The sequence below is a fragment of the Zootermopsis nevadensis genome, unplaced genomic scaffold (assembly GCF_977971745.1).
Source record: "Zootermopsis nevadensis isolate Lab colony 2312 unplaced genomic scaffold, Znev_1.0 Znev_ptg000017l, whole genome shotgun sequence".
Classification (NCBI taxonomy): Eukaryota; Metazoa; Arthropoda; class Insecta; order Blattodea; family Termopsidae; genus Zootermopsis; species Zootermopsis nevadensis.
In genome coordinates this window covers 1,078,279-1,090,905 of record NW_028259149.1, presented here as the reverse complement: position 1 = coordinate 1,090,905, position 12,627 = coordinate 1,078,279, and the positions used below count along the sequence as shown (strand labels likewise).

The 12,627-nt window shown below is 41.8% G+C and overlaps 9 non-coding genes across 9 annotated transcripts; all 9 read left to right on the top strand.

Moving 5' to 3' along the window:
- Nucleotides 1–613: 613 nt before the first annotated feature.
- On the top strand, nt 614–732 carry LOC147873492 (5S ribosomal RNA). Its single transcript, XR_015535673.1, has one exon. It is a non-coding gene; the product is annotated as a 5S ribosomal RNA (ribosomal RNA).
- Nucleotides 733–1,989: 1,257 nt separating this feature from the next.
- On the top strand, nt 1,990–2,108 carry LOC147873491 (5S ribosomal RNA). Its single transcript, XR_015535663.1, has one exon. It is a non-coding gene; the product is annotated as a 5S ribosomal RNA (ribosomal RNA).
- Nucleotides 2,109–3,365: 1,257 nt separating this feature from the next.
- Nucleotides 3,366–3,484, top strand: LOC147873490 (5S ribosomal RNA). The gene has a single exon (XR_015535662.1). It is a non-coding gene; the product is annotated as a 5S ribosomal RNA (ribosomal RNA).
- A 1,256-nt stretch (nt 3,485–4,740) lies between these two features.
- Nucleotides 4,741–4,859, top strand: LOC147873489 (5S ribosomal RNA). The gene has a single exon (XR_015535661.1). It is a non-coding gene; the product is annotated as a 5S ribosomal RNA (ribosomal RNA).
- A 1,257-nt stretch (nt 4,860–6,116) lies between these two features.
- LOC147873488 (5S ribosomal RNA) lies at nt 6,117–6,234 on the top strand. The gene has a single exon (XR_015535678.1). It is a non-coding gene; the product is annotated as a 5S ribosomal RNA (ribosomal RNA).
- A 1,257-nt stretch (nt 6,235–7,491) lies between these two features.
- On the top strand, nt 7,492–7,610 carry LOC147873487 (5S ribosomal RNA). The gene has a single exon (XR_015535660.1). It is a non-coding gene; the product is annotated as a 5S ribosomal RNA (ribosomal RNA).
- Nucleotides 7,611–8,867: 1,257 nt separating this feature from the next.
- Nucleotides 8,868–8,986, top strand: LOC147873486 (5S ribosomal RNA). The gene has a single exon (XR_015535659.1). It is a non-coding gene; the product is annotated as a 5S ribosomal RNA (ribosomal RNA).
- Nucleotides 8,987–10,242: 1,256 nt separating this feature from the next.
- On the top strand, nt 10,243–10,361 carry LOC147873485 (5S ribosomal RNA). The gene has a single exon (XR_015535675.1). It is a non-coding gene; the product is annotated as a 5S ribosomal RNA (ribosomal RNA).
- Nucleotides 10,362–11,618: 1,257 nt separating this feature from the next.
- LOC147873484 (5S ribosomal RNA) lies at nt 11,619–11,737 on the top strand. Its single transcript, XR_015535594.1, has one exon. It is a non-coding gene; the product is annotated as a 5S ribosomal RNA (ribosomal RNA).
- The last annotated feature ends 890 nt before the right edge of the window (nt 11,738–12,627 follow it).

Sequence of the window (12,627 nt, the reverse complement as noted above, 5' to 3'; positions counted from 1 at the left end):
TTTTACTAAAAAAAATTTTTCTTTTACAGAATGCCTAAAGTTAGTCATAGAAAGTAAAGCTGCACAGGCGTCTATCAGTAGTTGTCTTTAGATCGCAGACGAATACTAGGTGAAAGTTCAGCTTGGATGGTTTGTTATCCTACTGTGTCGGGCAGTGTTCCAAGTGCCGGCGAATACGTACTTGTTCTAGCAAGACCATATCGTGTATAGACTGAAATACTCTTTTGTGTCTTGGCGTTGTATATTATTCATCGGCCACTGGGAGGCTCCTGATTTACACCCACCGAGAGAGTCAACTGTGATTTTCTCCTGCAACGGTATATAGAAAATCATTATTTCAGCAAGGAACCACTCGGCCAGGTAAAATCTGTCTGCCGTATATTTCTACTTATGTCCATGTATTTTATATTGGGAATTTTGAGGAAGTCGTCCGAGGTGAATCTTTCAGGGTTCGGCCCTGTATTTGTTAGTGGTATCGACTTTAGAAGCTGGAAGTGTCGTTTTCTAAAGATAATCAGCAATCCGTTCTCTTACTATTTTGAAATTCAATTGATTTGGTTATGCAGGAAATAAGGAATGGTCTTGTTATAGGAGTAACTCAGTCAAATCTAATGCCAACGGCCATACCATGCTGAAAACACCGGTTCTCGTCTGATCACCGCAGTTAAGCAGCATTGGGCGTGTTTAGTACTTGGATGGGTGACCGCTTGGGAACACCACGTGCAGTTGGCTTCATTTTTTTTATTTTGCTTTTTTCTTTAATAACTGCAGCCAGCATGTCGGCGTCGTTGGGACTACTCCCAAACTACCTATTTGCCGAAATGATTGCATTGTTTGATTATGGCTTTTTCTAAAAAAATTCCTTTTTGTTGCCTAATCGTTTCTCAGTAAGTGCACTCGAGCCTAGCCAGTTTGTTCTGCGATTATCGAAGACGCAATGAAACGCGTGAATGAGTGTTGGGAGATACCTGTCGAGCAAATGAGGTAATATTCCTCACCGCAGTATCTCAGTATGAAATTTTGCCGTCCAGGTGGTGGGATGGTCTACTTCCGGAAAAAGGAGGGCAACCACGAAAGATGTGAGACGGGACATCTCCGAGTTAAGATACACAGCGCTTGTCCAATACTTGGAGAGCTGAACATTATATGAATTCCTTTTTTTTCTCTCCGGGGGTATAATCAGATAAACACAGAAGGCAAGGGGGTTAGGCGCCTGTCATTTGCTTCATGCATATTTCAAAATTTAGACTAGGATATTTTATATTTCAATGTAATTTTCCCTCCTAAAATTAACACACCTTTCAGGAAAGGCTTCAGACTGTGGGTCTCGTCGTTAAGATACAAAGCGACTGTCCGTCACTTGGAGGGGTGAACGTTTTACTAAATTTTTTTCTTTCTTTTACAGAATGCCTAAAGTTAGTCATAGAAAGTAAAGCTGCACAGGCGTCTATCAGTAGTTGAATTTAGATCGCAGACGAATACTAGGTGAAAGTTCAGCTTGGATGGTTTGTTATCCTACTGTGTCGGGCAGTGTTCCAAGTGCCGGCGAATACGTACTTGTTCTAGCAAGACCATATCTTGTATAGACTGAAATACTCTTTTGTGTCTTGGCGTTGTATATTATTCATCGGCCACTGGGCAGCTCCTGATTTACACCCACCGAGAGAGTCAACTGTGATTTTCTCCTACAACGGTATATAGAAAATCATTATTTCAGCAAGGAACCACTCGGCCAGGTAAAATCTGTCTGCCGTATATTTCTACTTATGTCCATGTATTTTATATTGGGAATTTTGAGGAAGTCGTCCGAGGTGAATCTTTCAGGGTTCGGCCCTGTATTTGTTAGTGGTATCGACTTTAGAAGCTGGAAGTGTCGTTTTCTAAAGATAATCAGCAATCCGTTCTCTTACTATTTTGAAATTCAATTGATTTGGTTATGCAGGAAATAAGGAATGGTCTTGTTATAGGAGTAACTCAGTCAAATCTAATGCCAACGGCCATACCATGCTGAAAACACCGGTTCTCGTCTGATCACCGCAGTTAAGCAGCATTGGGCGTGGTTAGTACTTGGATGGGTGACCGCTTGGGAACACCACGTGCAGTTGGCTTCATTTTTTTTATTTTGCTTTTTTCTTTAATAACTGCAGCCAGCATGTCGGCGTCGTTGGGACTACTCCCAAACTACCTATTTGCCGAAATGATTGCATTGTTTGATTATGGCTTTTTCTAAAAAAATTCCTTTTTGTTGCCTAATCGTTTCTCAGTAAGTGCACTCGAGCCTAGCCAGTTTGTTCCGCGATTATCGAAGACGCAATGAAACTTGTGAATGAGTGTTGGGAGATACCTGTCGAGCAAATGAGGTAATATTCCTCACCGCAGTATCTCAGTATGAAATTTTGCCGTCCAGGTGGTGGGATGGTCTACTTCCGGAAAAAGGAGGGCAACCACGAAAGATGTGAGACGGGACATCTCCGAGTTAAAATACACAGCGCTTGTCCAATACTTGGAGGGGTGAACATTATATGAATTCCTTTTCTTTCTCTCCGGGGGTATAATCAGATAAACACAGAAGGCAAGGGGGTTAGGCGCCTGTCATTTGCTTCATGCATATTTCAAAATTTAGTCTAGGATCATTTATATTTGAATGTAATTTTCCCTCCTAAAATTAACACACTTTTCAGGAAAGGCTTCAGACTGTGGGTCTCGTCGTTAAGATACAAAGCGACTGTCCGTCACTTGGAGGGGTGAACGTTTTACTAAATTTTTTTCTTTCTTTTACAGAATGCCTAAAGTTAGTCATAGAAAGTAAAGCTGCACAGGCGTCTATCAGTAGTTGACTTTAGATCGCAGACGAATACTAGGTGAAAGTTCAGCTTGGATGGTTTGTTATCCTACTGTGTCGGGCAGTGTTCCAAGTGCCGGCGAATACGTACTTGTTCTAGCAAGACCATATCGTGTATAGACTGAAATACTCTTTTGTGTCTTGGCGTTGTATATTATTCATCGGCCACTGGGCAGCTCCTGATTTACACCCACCTAGAGAGTCAACTGTGATTTTCTCCTGCAACGGTATTTAGAAAATCATTATTTCAGCAAGGAACCACTCGGCCACGTGAAATCTGTCTGCCGTATATTTCTACTTATGTCCATGTATTTTATATTGGGAATTTTGAGGAAGTCGTCCGAGGTGAATCTTTCAGGGTTCGGCCCTGTATTTTTTAGTGGTATCGACTTTAGAAGCTGGAAGTGTCGTTTTCTAAAGATAATCAGCAATCCGTTCTCTTACTATTTTGAAATTCAATTGATTTGGTTATGCAGGAAATAAGGAATGGACTTGTTATAGGAGTAACTCAGTCAAATCTAATGCCAACGGCCATACCATGCTGAAAACACCGGTTCTCGTCTGATCACCGCAGTTAAGCAGCATTGGGCGTGGTTAGTACTTGGATGGGTGACCGCTTGGGAACACCACGTGCAGTTGGCTTCATTTTTTTTATTTTGCTTTTTTCTTTAATAACTGCAGCCAGCATGTCGGCGTCGTTGGGACTACTCCCAAACTACCTATTTGCCGAAATGATTGCATTGTTTGATTATGGCTTTTTCTAAAAAAATTCCTTTTTGTTGCCTAATCGTTTCTCAGTAAGTGCACTCGAGCCTAGCCAGTTTGTTCCGCGATTATCGAAGACGCAATGAAACGCGTGAATGAGTGTTGGGAGATACCTGTCGAGCAAATGAGGTAATATTCCTCACCGCAGTATCTAGTATGAAATTTTGCCGTCCAGGTGGTGGGATGGTCTACTTCCGGAAAAAGGATGGCAACCACGAAAGATGTGAGACGGGACATCTCCGAGTTAAGATACACAGCGCTTGTCCAATACTTGGAGAGCTGAACATTATATGAATTCCTTTTTTTTCTCTCCGGGGGTATAATCAGATAAACACAGAAGGCAAGGGGGTTAGGCGCCTGTCATTTGCTTCATGCATATTTCAAAATTTAGACTAGGATATTTTATATTTGAATGTAATTTTCCCTCCTAAAATTAACACACCTTTCAGGAAAGGCTTCAGACTGTGGGTCTCGTCGTTAAGATACAAAGCGACTGTCCGTCACTTGGAGGGGTGAACGTTTTACTAAATTTTTTTCTTTCTTTTACAGAATGCCTAAAGTTAGTCATAGAAAGTAAAGCTGCACAGGCGTCTATCAGTAGTTGACTTTAGATCGCAGACGAATACTAGGTGAAAGTTCAGCTTGGATGGTTTGTTATCCTACTGTGTCGGGCAGTGTTCCAAGTGCCGGCGAATACGTACTTGTTCTAGCAAGACCATATCGTGTATAGACTGAAATACTCTTTTGTGTCTTGGCGTTGTATATTATTCATCGGCCACTGGGCAGCTCCTGATTTACACCCACCGAGAGAGTCAACTGTGATTTTCTCCTGCAACGGTATATAGAAAATCATTATTTCAGCAAGGAACCACTCGGCCAGGTAAAATCTGTCTGCCGTATATTTCTACTTATGTCCATGTATTTTATATTGGGAATTTTGAGGAAGTCGTCCGAGGTGAATCTTTCAGGGTTCGGCCCTGTCTTTGTTAGTGGTATCGACTTTAGAAGCTGGAAATGTCGTTTTCTAAAGATAATCAGCAATCCGTTCTCTTACTATTTTGAAATTCAATTGATTTGGTTATGCAGGAAATAAGGAATGGTCTTGTTATAGGAGTAACTCAGTCAAATCTAATGCCAACGGCCATACCATGCTGAAAACACCGGTTCTCGTCTGATCACCGCAGTTAAGCAGCATTGGGCGTGGTTAGTACTTGGATGGGTGACCGCTTGGGAACACCACGTGCAGTTGGCTTCATTTTTTTTATTTTGCTTTTTTCTTTAATAACTGCAGCCAGCATGTCGGCGTCGTTGGGACTACTCCCAAACTACCTATTTGCCGAAATGATTGCATTGTTTGATTATGGCTTTTTCTAAAAAAATTCCTTTTTGTTGCCTAATCGTTTCTCAGTAAGTGCACTCGAGCCTAGCCAGTTTGTTCCGCGATTATCGAAGACGCAATGAAACGCGTGAATGAGTGTTGGGAGATACCTGTCGAGCAAATGAGGTAATATTCCTCACCGCAGTATCTCAGTATGAAATTTTGCCGTCCAGGTGGTGGGATGGTCTACTTCCGGAAAAAGGAGGGCAACCACGAAAGATGTGAGACGGGACATCTCCGAGTTAAGATACACAGCGCTTGTCCAATACTTGGAGAGCTGAACATTATATGAATTCCTTTTTTTTCTCTCCGGGGGTATAATCAGATAAACACAGAAGGCAAGGGGGTTAGGCGCCTGTCATTTGCTTCATGCATATTTCAAAATTTAGACTAGGATATTTTATATTTGAATGTAATTCTCCCTCCTAAAATTAACACACCTTTCAGGAAAGGCTTCAGACTGTGGGTCTCGTCGTTAAGATACAAAGCGACTGTCCGTCACTTGGAGGGGTGAACGTTTTACTAAATTTCTTTCTTTCTTTTACAGAATGCCTAAAGTTAGTCATAGAAAGTAAAGCTGCACAGGCGTCTATCAGTAGTTGACTTTAGATCGCAGACGAATACTAGGTGAAAGTTCAGCTTGGATGGTTTGTTATCCTACTGTGTCGGGCAGTGTTCCAAGTGCCGGCGAATACGTACTTGTTCTAGCAAGACCATATCGTGTATAGACTGAAATACTCTTTTGTGTCTTGGCGTTGTATATTATTCATCGGCCACTGGGCAGCTCCTGATTTACACCCACCGAGAGAGTCAACTGTGATTTTCTCCTGCAACGGTATATAGAAAATCATTATTTCAGCAAGGAACCACTCGGCCAGGTAAAATCTGTCTGCCGTATATTTCTACTTATGTCCATGTATTTTATATTGGGAATTTTGAGGAAGTCGTCCGAGGTGAATCTTTCAGGGTTCGGCCCTGTATTTGTTAGTGGTATCGACTTTAGAAGCTGGAAGTGTCGTTTTCTAAAGATAATCAGCAATCCGTTCTCTTACTATTTTGAAATTCAATTGATTTGGTTATGCAGGAAATAAGGAATGGACTTGTTATAGGAGTAACTCAGTCAAATCTAATGCCAACGGCCATACCATGCTGAAACACCGGTTCTCGTCTGATCACCGCAGTTAAGCAGCATTGGGCGTGGTTAGTACTTGGATGGGTGACCGCTTGGGAACACCACGTGCAGTTGGCTTCATTTTTTTTATTTTGCTTTTTTCTTTAATAACTGCAGCCAGCATGTCGGCGTCGTTGGGACTACTCCCAAACTACCTATTTGCCGAAATGATTGCATTGTTTGATTATTGCTTTTTCTAAAAAAATTCCTTTTTGTTGCCTAATCGTTTCTCAGTAAGTGCACTCGAGCCTAGCCAGTTTGTTCTGCGATTATCGAAGACGCAATGAAACGCGTGAATGAGTGTTGGGAGATACCTGTCGAGCAAATGAGGTAATATTCCTCACCGCAGTATCTCAGTATGAAATTTTGCCGTCCAGGTGGTGGGATGGTCTACTTCCGGAAAAAGGAGGGCAACCACGAAAGATGTGAGACGGGACATCTCCGAGTTAAGATACACAGCGCTTGTCCAATACTTGGAGAGCTGAACATTATATGAATTCCTTTTTTTTCTCTCCGGGGGTATAATCAGATAAACACAGAAGGCAAGGGGGTTAGGCGCCTGTCATTTGCTTCATGCATATTTCAAAATTTAGACTAGGATATTTTATATTTGAATGTAATTTTCCCTCCTAAAATTAACACACCTTTCAGGAAAGGCTTCAGACTGTGGGTCTCGTCGTTAAGATACAAAGCGACTGTCCGTCACTTGGAGGGGTGAACGTTTTACTAAATTTTTTTCTTTCTTTTACAGAATGCCTAAAGTTAGTCATAGAAAGTAAAGCTGCACAGGCGTCTATCAGTAGTTGACTTTAGATCGCAGACGAATACTAGGTGAAAGTTCAGCTTGGATGGTTTGTTATCCTACTGTGTCGGGCAGTGTTCCAAGTGCCGGCGAATACGTACTTGTTCTAGCAAGACCATATCGTGTATAGACTGAAATACTCTTTTGTGTCTTGGCGTTGTATATTATTCATCGGCCACTGGGCAGCTCCTGATTTACACCCACCGAGAGAGTCAACTGTGATTTTCTCCTGCAACGGTATATAGAAAATCATTATTTCAGCAAGGAACCACTCGGCCAGGTAAAATCTGTCTGCCGTATATTTCTACTTATGTCCATGTATTTTATATTGGGAATTTTGAGGAAGTCGTCCGAGGTGAATCTTTCAGGGTTCGGCCCTGTATTTGTTAGTGGTATCGACTTTAGAAGCTGGAAGTGTCGTTTTCTAAAGATAATCAGCAATCCGTTCTCTTACTATTTTGAAATTCAATTGATTTGGTTATGCAGGAAATAAGGAATGGTCTTGTTATAGGAGTAACTCAGTCAAATCTAATGCCAACGGCCATACCATGCTGAAAACACCGGTTCTCGTCTGATCACCGCAGTTAAGCAGCATTGGGCGTGGTTAGTACTTGGATGGGTGACCGCTTGGGAACACCACGTGCAGTTGGCTTCATTTTTTTTATTTTGCTTTTTTCTTTAATAACTGCAGCCAGCATGTCGGCGTCGTTGGGACTACTCCCAAACTACCTATTTGCCGAAATGATTGCATTGTTTGATTATGGCTTTTTCTAAAAAAATTCCTTTTTGTTGCCTAATCGTTTCTCAGTAAGTGCACTCGAGCCTAGCCAGTTTGTTCCGCGATTATCGAAGACGCAATGAAACGCGTGAATGAGTGTTGGGAGATACCTGTCGAGCAAATGAGGTAATATTCCTCACCGCTGTATCTCAGTATGAAATTTTGCCGTCCAGGTGGTGGGATGGTCTACTTCCGGAAAAAGGATGGCAACCACGAAAGATGTGAGACGGGACATCTCCGAGTTAAGATACACAGCGCTTGTCCAATACTTGGAGAGCTGAACATTATATGAATTCCTTTTTTTTCTCTCCGGGGGTATAATCAGATAAACACAGAAGGCAAGGGGGTTAGGCGCCTGTCATTTGCTTCATGCATATTTCAAAATTTAGACTAGGATATTTTATATTTGAATGTAATTTTCCCTCCTAAAATTAACACACCTTTCAGGAAAGGCTTCAGACTGTGGGTCTCGTCGTTAAGATACAAAGCGACTGTCCGTCACTTGGAGGGGTGAACGTTTTACTAAATTTTTTTCTTTCTTTTACAGAATGCCTAAAGTTAGTCATAGAAAGTAAAGCTGCACAGGCGTCTATCAGTAGTTGACTTTAGATCGCAGACGAATACTAGGTGAAAGTTCAGCTTGGATGGTTTGTTATCCTACTGTGTCGGGCAGTGTTCCAAGTGCCGGCGAATACGTACTTGTTCTAGCAAGACCATATCGTGTATAGACTGAAATACTCTTTTGTGTCTTGGCGTTGTATATTATTCATCGGCCACTGGGCAGCTCCTGATTTACACCCACCGAGAGAGTCAACTGTGATTTTCTCCTGCAACGGTATTTAGAAAATCATTATTTCAGCAAGGAACCACTCGGCCAGGTGAAATCTGTCTGCCGTATATTTCTACTTATGTCCATGTATTTTATATTGGGAATTTTGAGGAAGTCGTCCGAGGTGAATCTTTCAGGGTTCGGCCCTGTATTTTTTAGTGGTATCGACTTTAGAAGCTGGAAGTGTCGTTTTCTAAAGATAATCAGCAATCCGTTCTCTTACTATTTTGAAATTCAATTGATTTGGTTATGCAGGAAATAAGGAATGGACTTGTTATAGGAGTAACTCAGTCAAATCTAATGCCAACGGCCATACCATGCTGAAAACACCGGTTCTCGTCTGATCACCGCAGTTAAGCAGCATTGGGCGTGGTTAGTACTTGGATGGGTGACCGCTTGGGAACACCACGTGCAGTTGGCTTCATTTTTTTTATTTTGCTTTTTTCTTTAATAACTGCAGCCAGCATGTCGGCGTCGTTGGGACTACTCCCAAACTACCTATTTGCCGAAATGATTGCATTGTTTGATTATGGCTTTTTCTAAAAAAATTCCTTTTTGTTGCCTAATCGTTTCTCAGTAAGTGCACTCGAGCCTAGCCAGTTTGTTCCGCGATTATCGAAGACGCAATGAAACGCGTGAATGAGTGTTGGGAGATACCTGTCGAGCAAATGAGGTAATATTCCTCACCGCAGTATCTCAGTATGAAATTTTGCCGTCCAGGTGGTGGGATGGTCTACTTCCGGAAAAAGGAGGGCAACCACGAAAGATGTGAGACGGGACATCTCCGAGTTAAGATACACAGCGCTTGTCCAATACTTGGAGGGGTGAACATTATATGAATTCCTTTTCTTTCTCTCCGGGGGTATAATCAGATAAACACAGAAGGCAAGGGGGTTAGGCGCCTGTCATTTGCTTCATGCATATTTCAAAATTTAGTCTAGGATAGTTTATATTTGAATGTAATTTTCCCTCCTAAAATTAACACACTTTTCAGGAAAGGCTTCAGACTGTGGGTCTCGTCGTTAAGATACAAAGCGACTGTCCGTCACTTGGAGGGGTGAACGTTTTACTAAAAAAAATTTTTCTTTTACAGAATGCCTAAAGTTAGTCATAGAAAGTAAAGCTGCACAGGCGTCTATCAGTAGTTGACTTTAGATCGCAGACGAATACTAGGTGAAAGTTCAGCTTGGATGGTTTGTTATCCTTCTGTGTCGGGCAGTGTTCCAAGTGCCGGCGAATACGTACTTGTTCTAGCAAGACCATATCGTGTATAGACTGAAATACTCTTTTGTGTCTTGGCGTTGTATATTATTCATCGGCCACTGGGCAGCTCCTGATTTACACCCACCGAGAGAGTCAACTGTGATTTTCTCCTGCAACGGTATTTAGAAAATCATTATTTCAGCAAGGAACCACTCGGCCAGGTGAAATCTGTCTGCCGTATATTTCTACTTTTGTCCATGTATTTTATATTGGGAATTTTGAGGAAGTCGTCCGAGGTGAATCTTTCAGGGTTCGGCCCTGTATTTGTTAGTGGTATCGACTTTAGAAGCTGGAAGTGTCGTTTTCTAAAGATAATCAGCAATCCGTTCTCTTACTATTTTGAAATTCAATTGATTTGGTTATGCAGGAAATAAGGAATGTACTTGTTATAGGAGTAACTCAGTCAAATCTAATGCCAACGGCCATACCATGCTGAAAACACCGGTTCTCGTCTGATCACAGCAGTTAAGCAGCATTGGGCGTGGTTAGTACTTGGATGGGTGACCGCTTGGGAACACCACGTGCAGTTGGCTTCATTTTTTTTATTTTGCTTTTTTCTTTAATAACTGCAGCCAGCATGTCGGCGTCGTTGGGACTACTCCCAAACTACCTATTTGCCGAAATGATTGCATTGTTTGATTATGGCTTTTTCTAAAAAAATTCCTTTTTGTTGCCTAATCGTTTCTCAGTAAGTGCACTCGAGCCTAGCCAGTTTGTTCCGCGATTATCGAAGACGCAATGAAACGCGTGAATGAGTGTTGGGAGATACCTGTCGAGCAAATGAGGTAATATTCCTCACCGCAGTATCTCAGTATGAAATTTTGCCGTCCAGGTGGTGGGATGGTCTACTTCCGGAAAAAGGAGGGCAACCACGAAAGATGTGAGACGGGACATCTCCGAGTTAAGATACACAGCGCTTGTCCAATACTTGGAGAGCTGAACATTATATGAATTCCTTTTTTTTCTCTCCGGGGGTATAATCAGATAAACACAGAAGGCAAGGGGGTTAGGCGCCTGTCATTTGCTTCATGCATATTTCAAAATTTAGACTAGGATATTTTATATTTGAATGTAATTTTCCCTCCTAAAATTAACACACCTTTCAGGAAAGGCTTCAGACTGTGGGTCTCGTCGTTAAGATACAAAGCGACTGTCCGTCACTTGGAGGGGTGAACGTTTAACTAAATTTTTTTCTTTCTTTTACAGAATGCCTAAAGTTAGTCATAGAAAGTAAAGCTGCACAGGCGTCTATCAGTAGTTGACTTTAGATCGCAGACGAATACTAGGTGAAAGTTCAGCTTGGATGGTTTGTTATCCTACTGTGTCGGGCAGTGTTCCAAGTGCCGGCGAATACGTCCTTGTTCTAGCAAGACCATATCGTGTATAGACTGAAATACTCTTTTGTGTCTTGGCGTTGTATATTATTTATCGGCCACCGGGCAGCTCCTGATTTACACCCACCTAGAGAGTCAACTGTGATTTTCTCCTGCAACGGTATTTAGAAAATCATTATTTCAGCAAGGAACCACTCGGCCAGGAAAAATCTGTCTGCCGTATACTTCTACTTATGTCCATGTATTTTATATTGGGAATTTTGAGGAAGTCGTCCGAGGTGAATCTTTCAGGGTTCGGCCCTGTATTTGTTAGTGGTATCGACTTTAGAAGCTGGAAGTGTCGTTTTCTAAAGATAATCAGCAATCCGTTCTCTTACTATTTTGAAATTCAATTGATTTGGTTATGCAGGAAATAAGGAATGGACTTGTTATAGGAGTAACTCAGTCAAATCTAATGCCAACGGCCATACCATGCTGAAAACACCGGTTCTCGTCTGATCACCGCAGTTAAGCAGCATTGGGCGTGGTTAGTACTTAGATGGGTGACCGCTTGGGAACACCACGTGCTGTTGGCTTTATTTTTTGTATTTTCCTTTTTTCTTTAATAACTGCAGCCAGCATGTCGGCGTCGTTGGGACTACTCCCAAACTACCTATTTGCCGAAATGATTGCATTGTTTGATTATGGCTTTTTCTAAAAAAATTCCTTTTTGTTGCCTAATCGTTTCTCAGTAAGTGCACTCGAGCCTAGCCAGTTTGTTCTGCGATTATCGAAGACGCAATGAAACGCGTGAATGAGTGTTGGGAGATACCTGTCGAGCAAATGAGGTAATATTCCTCACCGCAGTATCTCAGTATGAAATTTTGCCGTCCAGGTGGTGGGATGGTCTACTTCCGGAAAAAGGAGGGCAACCACGAAAGATGTGAGACGGGACATCTCCGAGTTAAGATACACAGCGCTTGTCCAATACTTGGAGAGCTGAACATTATATGAATTCCTTTTTTTTCTCTCCGGGGGTATAATCAGATAAACACAGAAGGCAAGGGGGTTAGGCGCCTGTCATTTGCTTCATGCATATTTCAAAATTTAGTCTAGGATAGTTTATATTTGAATGTAATTTTCCCTCCTAAAATTAACACACTTTTCAGGAAAGGCTTCAGACTGTGGGTCTCGTCGTTAAGATACAAAGCGACTGTCCGTCACTTGGAGGGGTGAACGTTTTACTAAAAAAAATTTTTCTTTTACAGAATGCCTAAAGTTAGTCATAGAAAGTAAAGCTGCACAGGCGTCTATCAGTAGTTGACTTTAGATGTAGACGAATACTAGGTGAAAGTTCAGCTTGGATGGTTTGTTATCCTACTGTGTCGGGCAGTGTTCCAAGTGCCGGCGAATACGTCCTTGTTCTAGCAAGACCATATCGTGTATAGACTGAAATACTCTTTTGTGTCTTGGCGTTGTATATTAT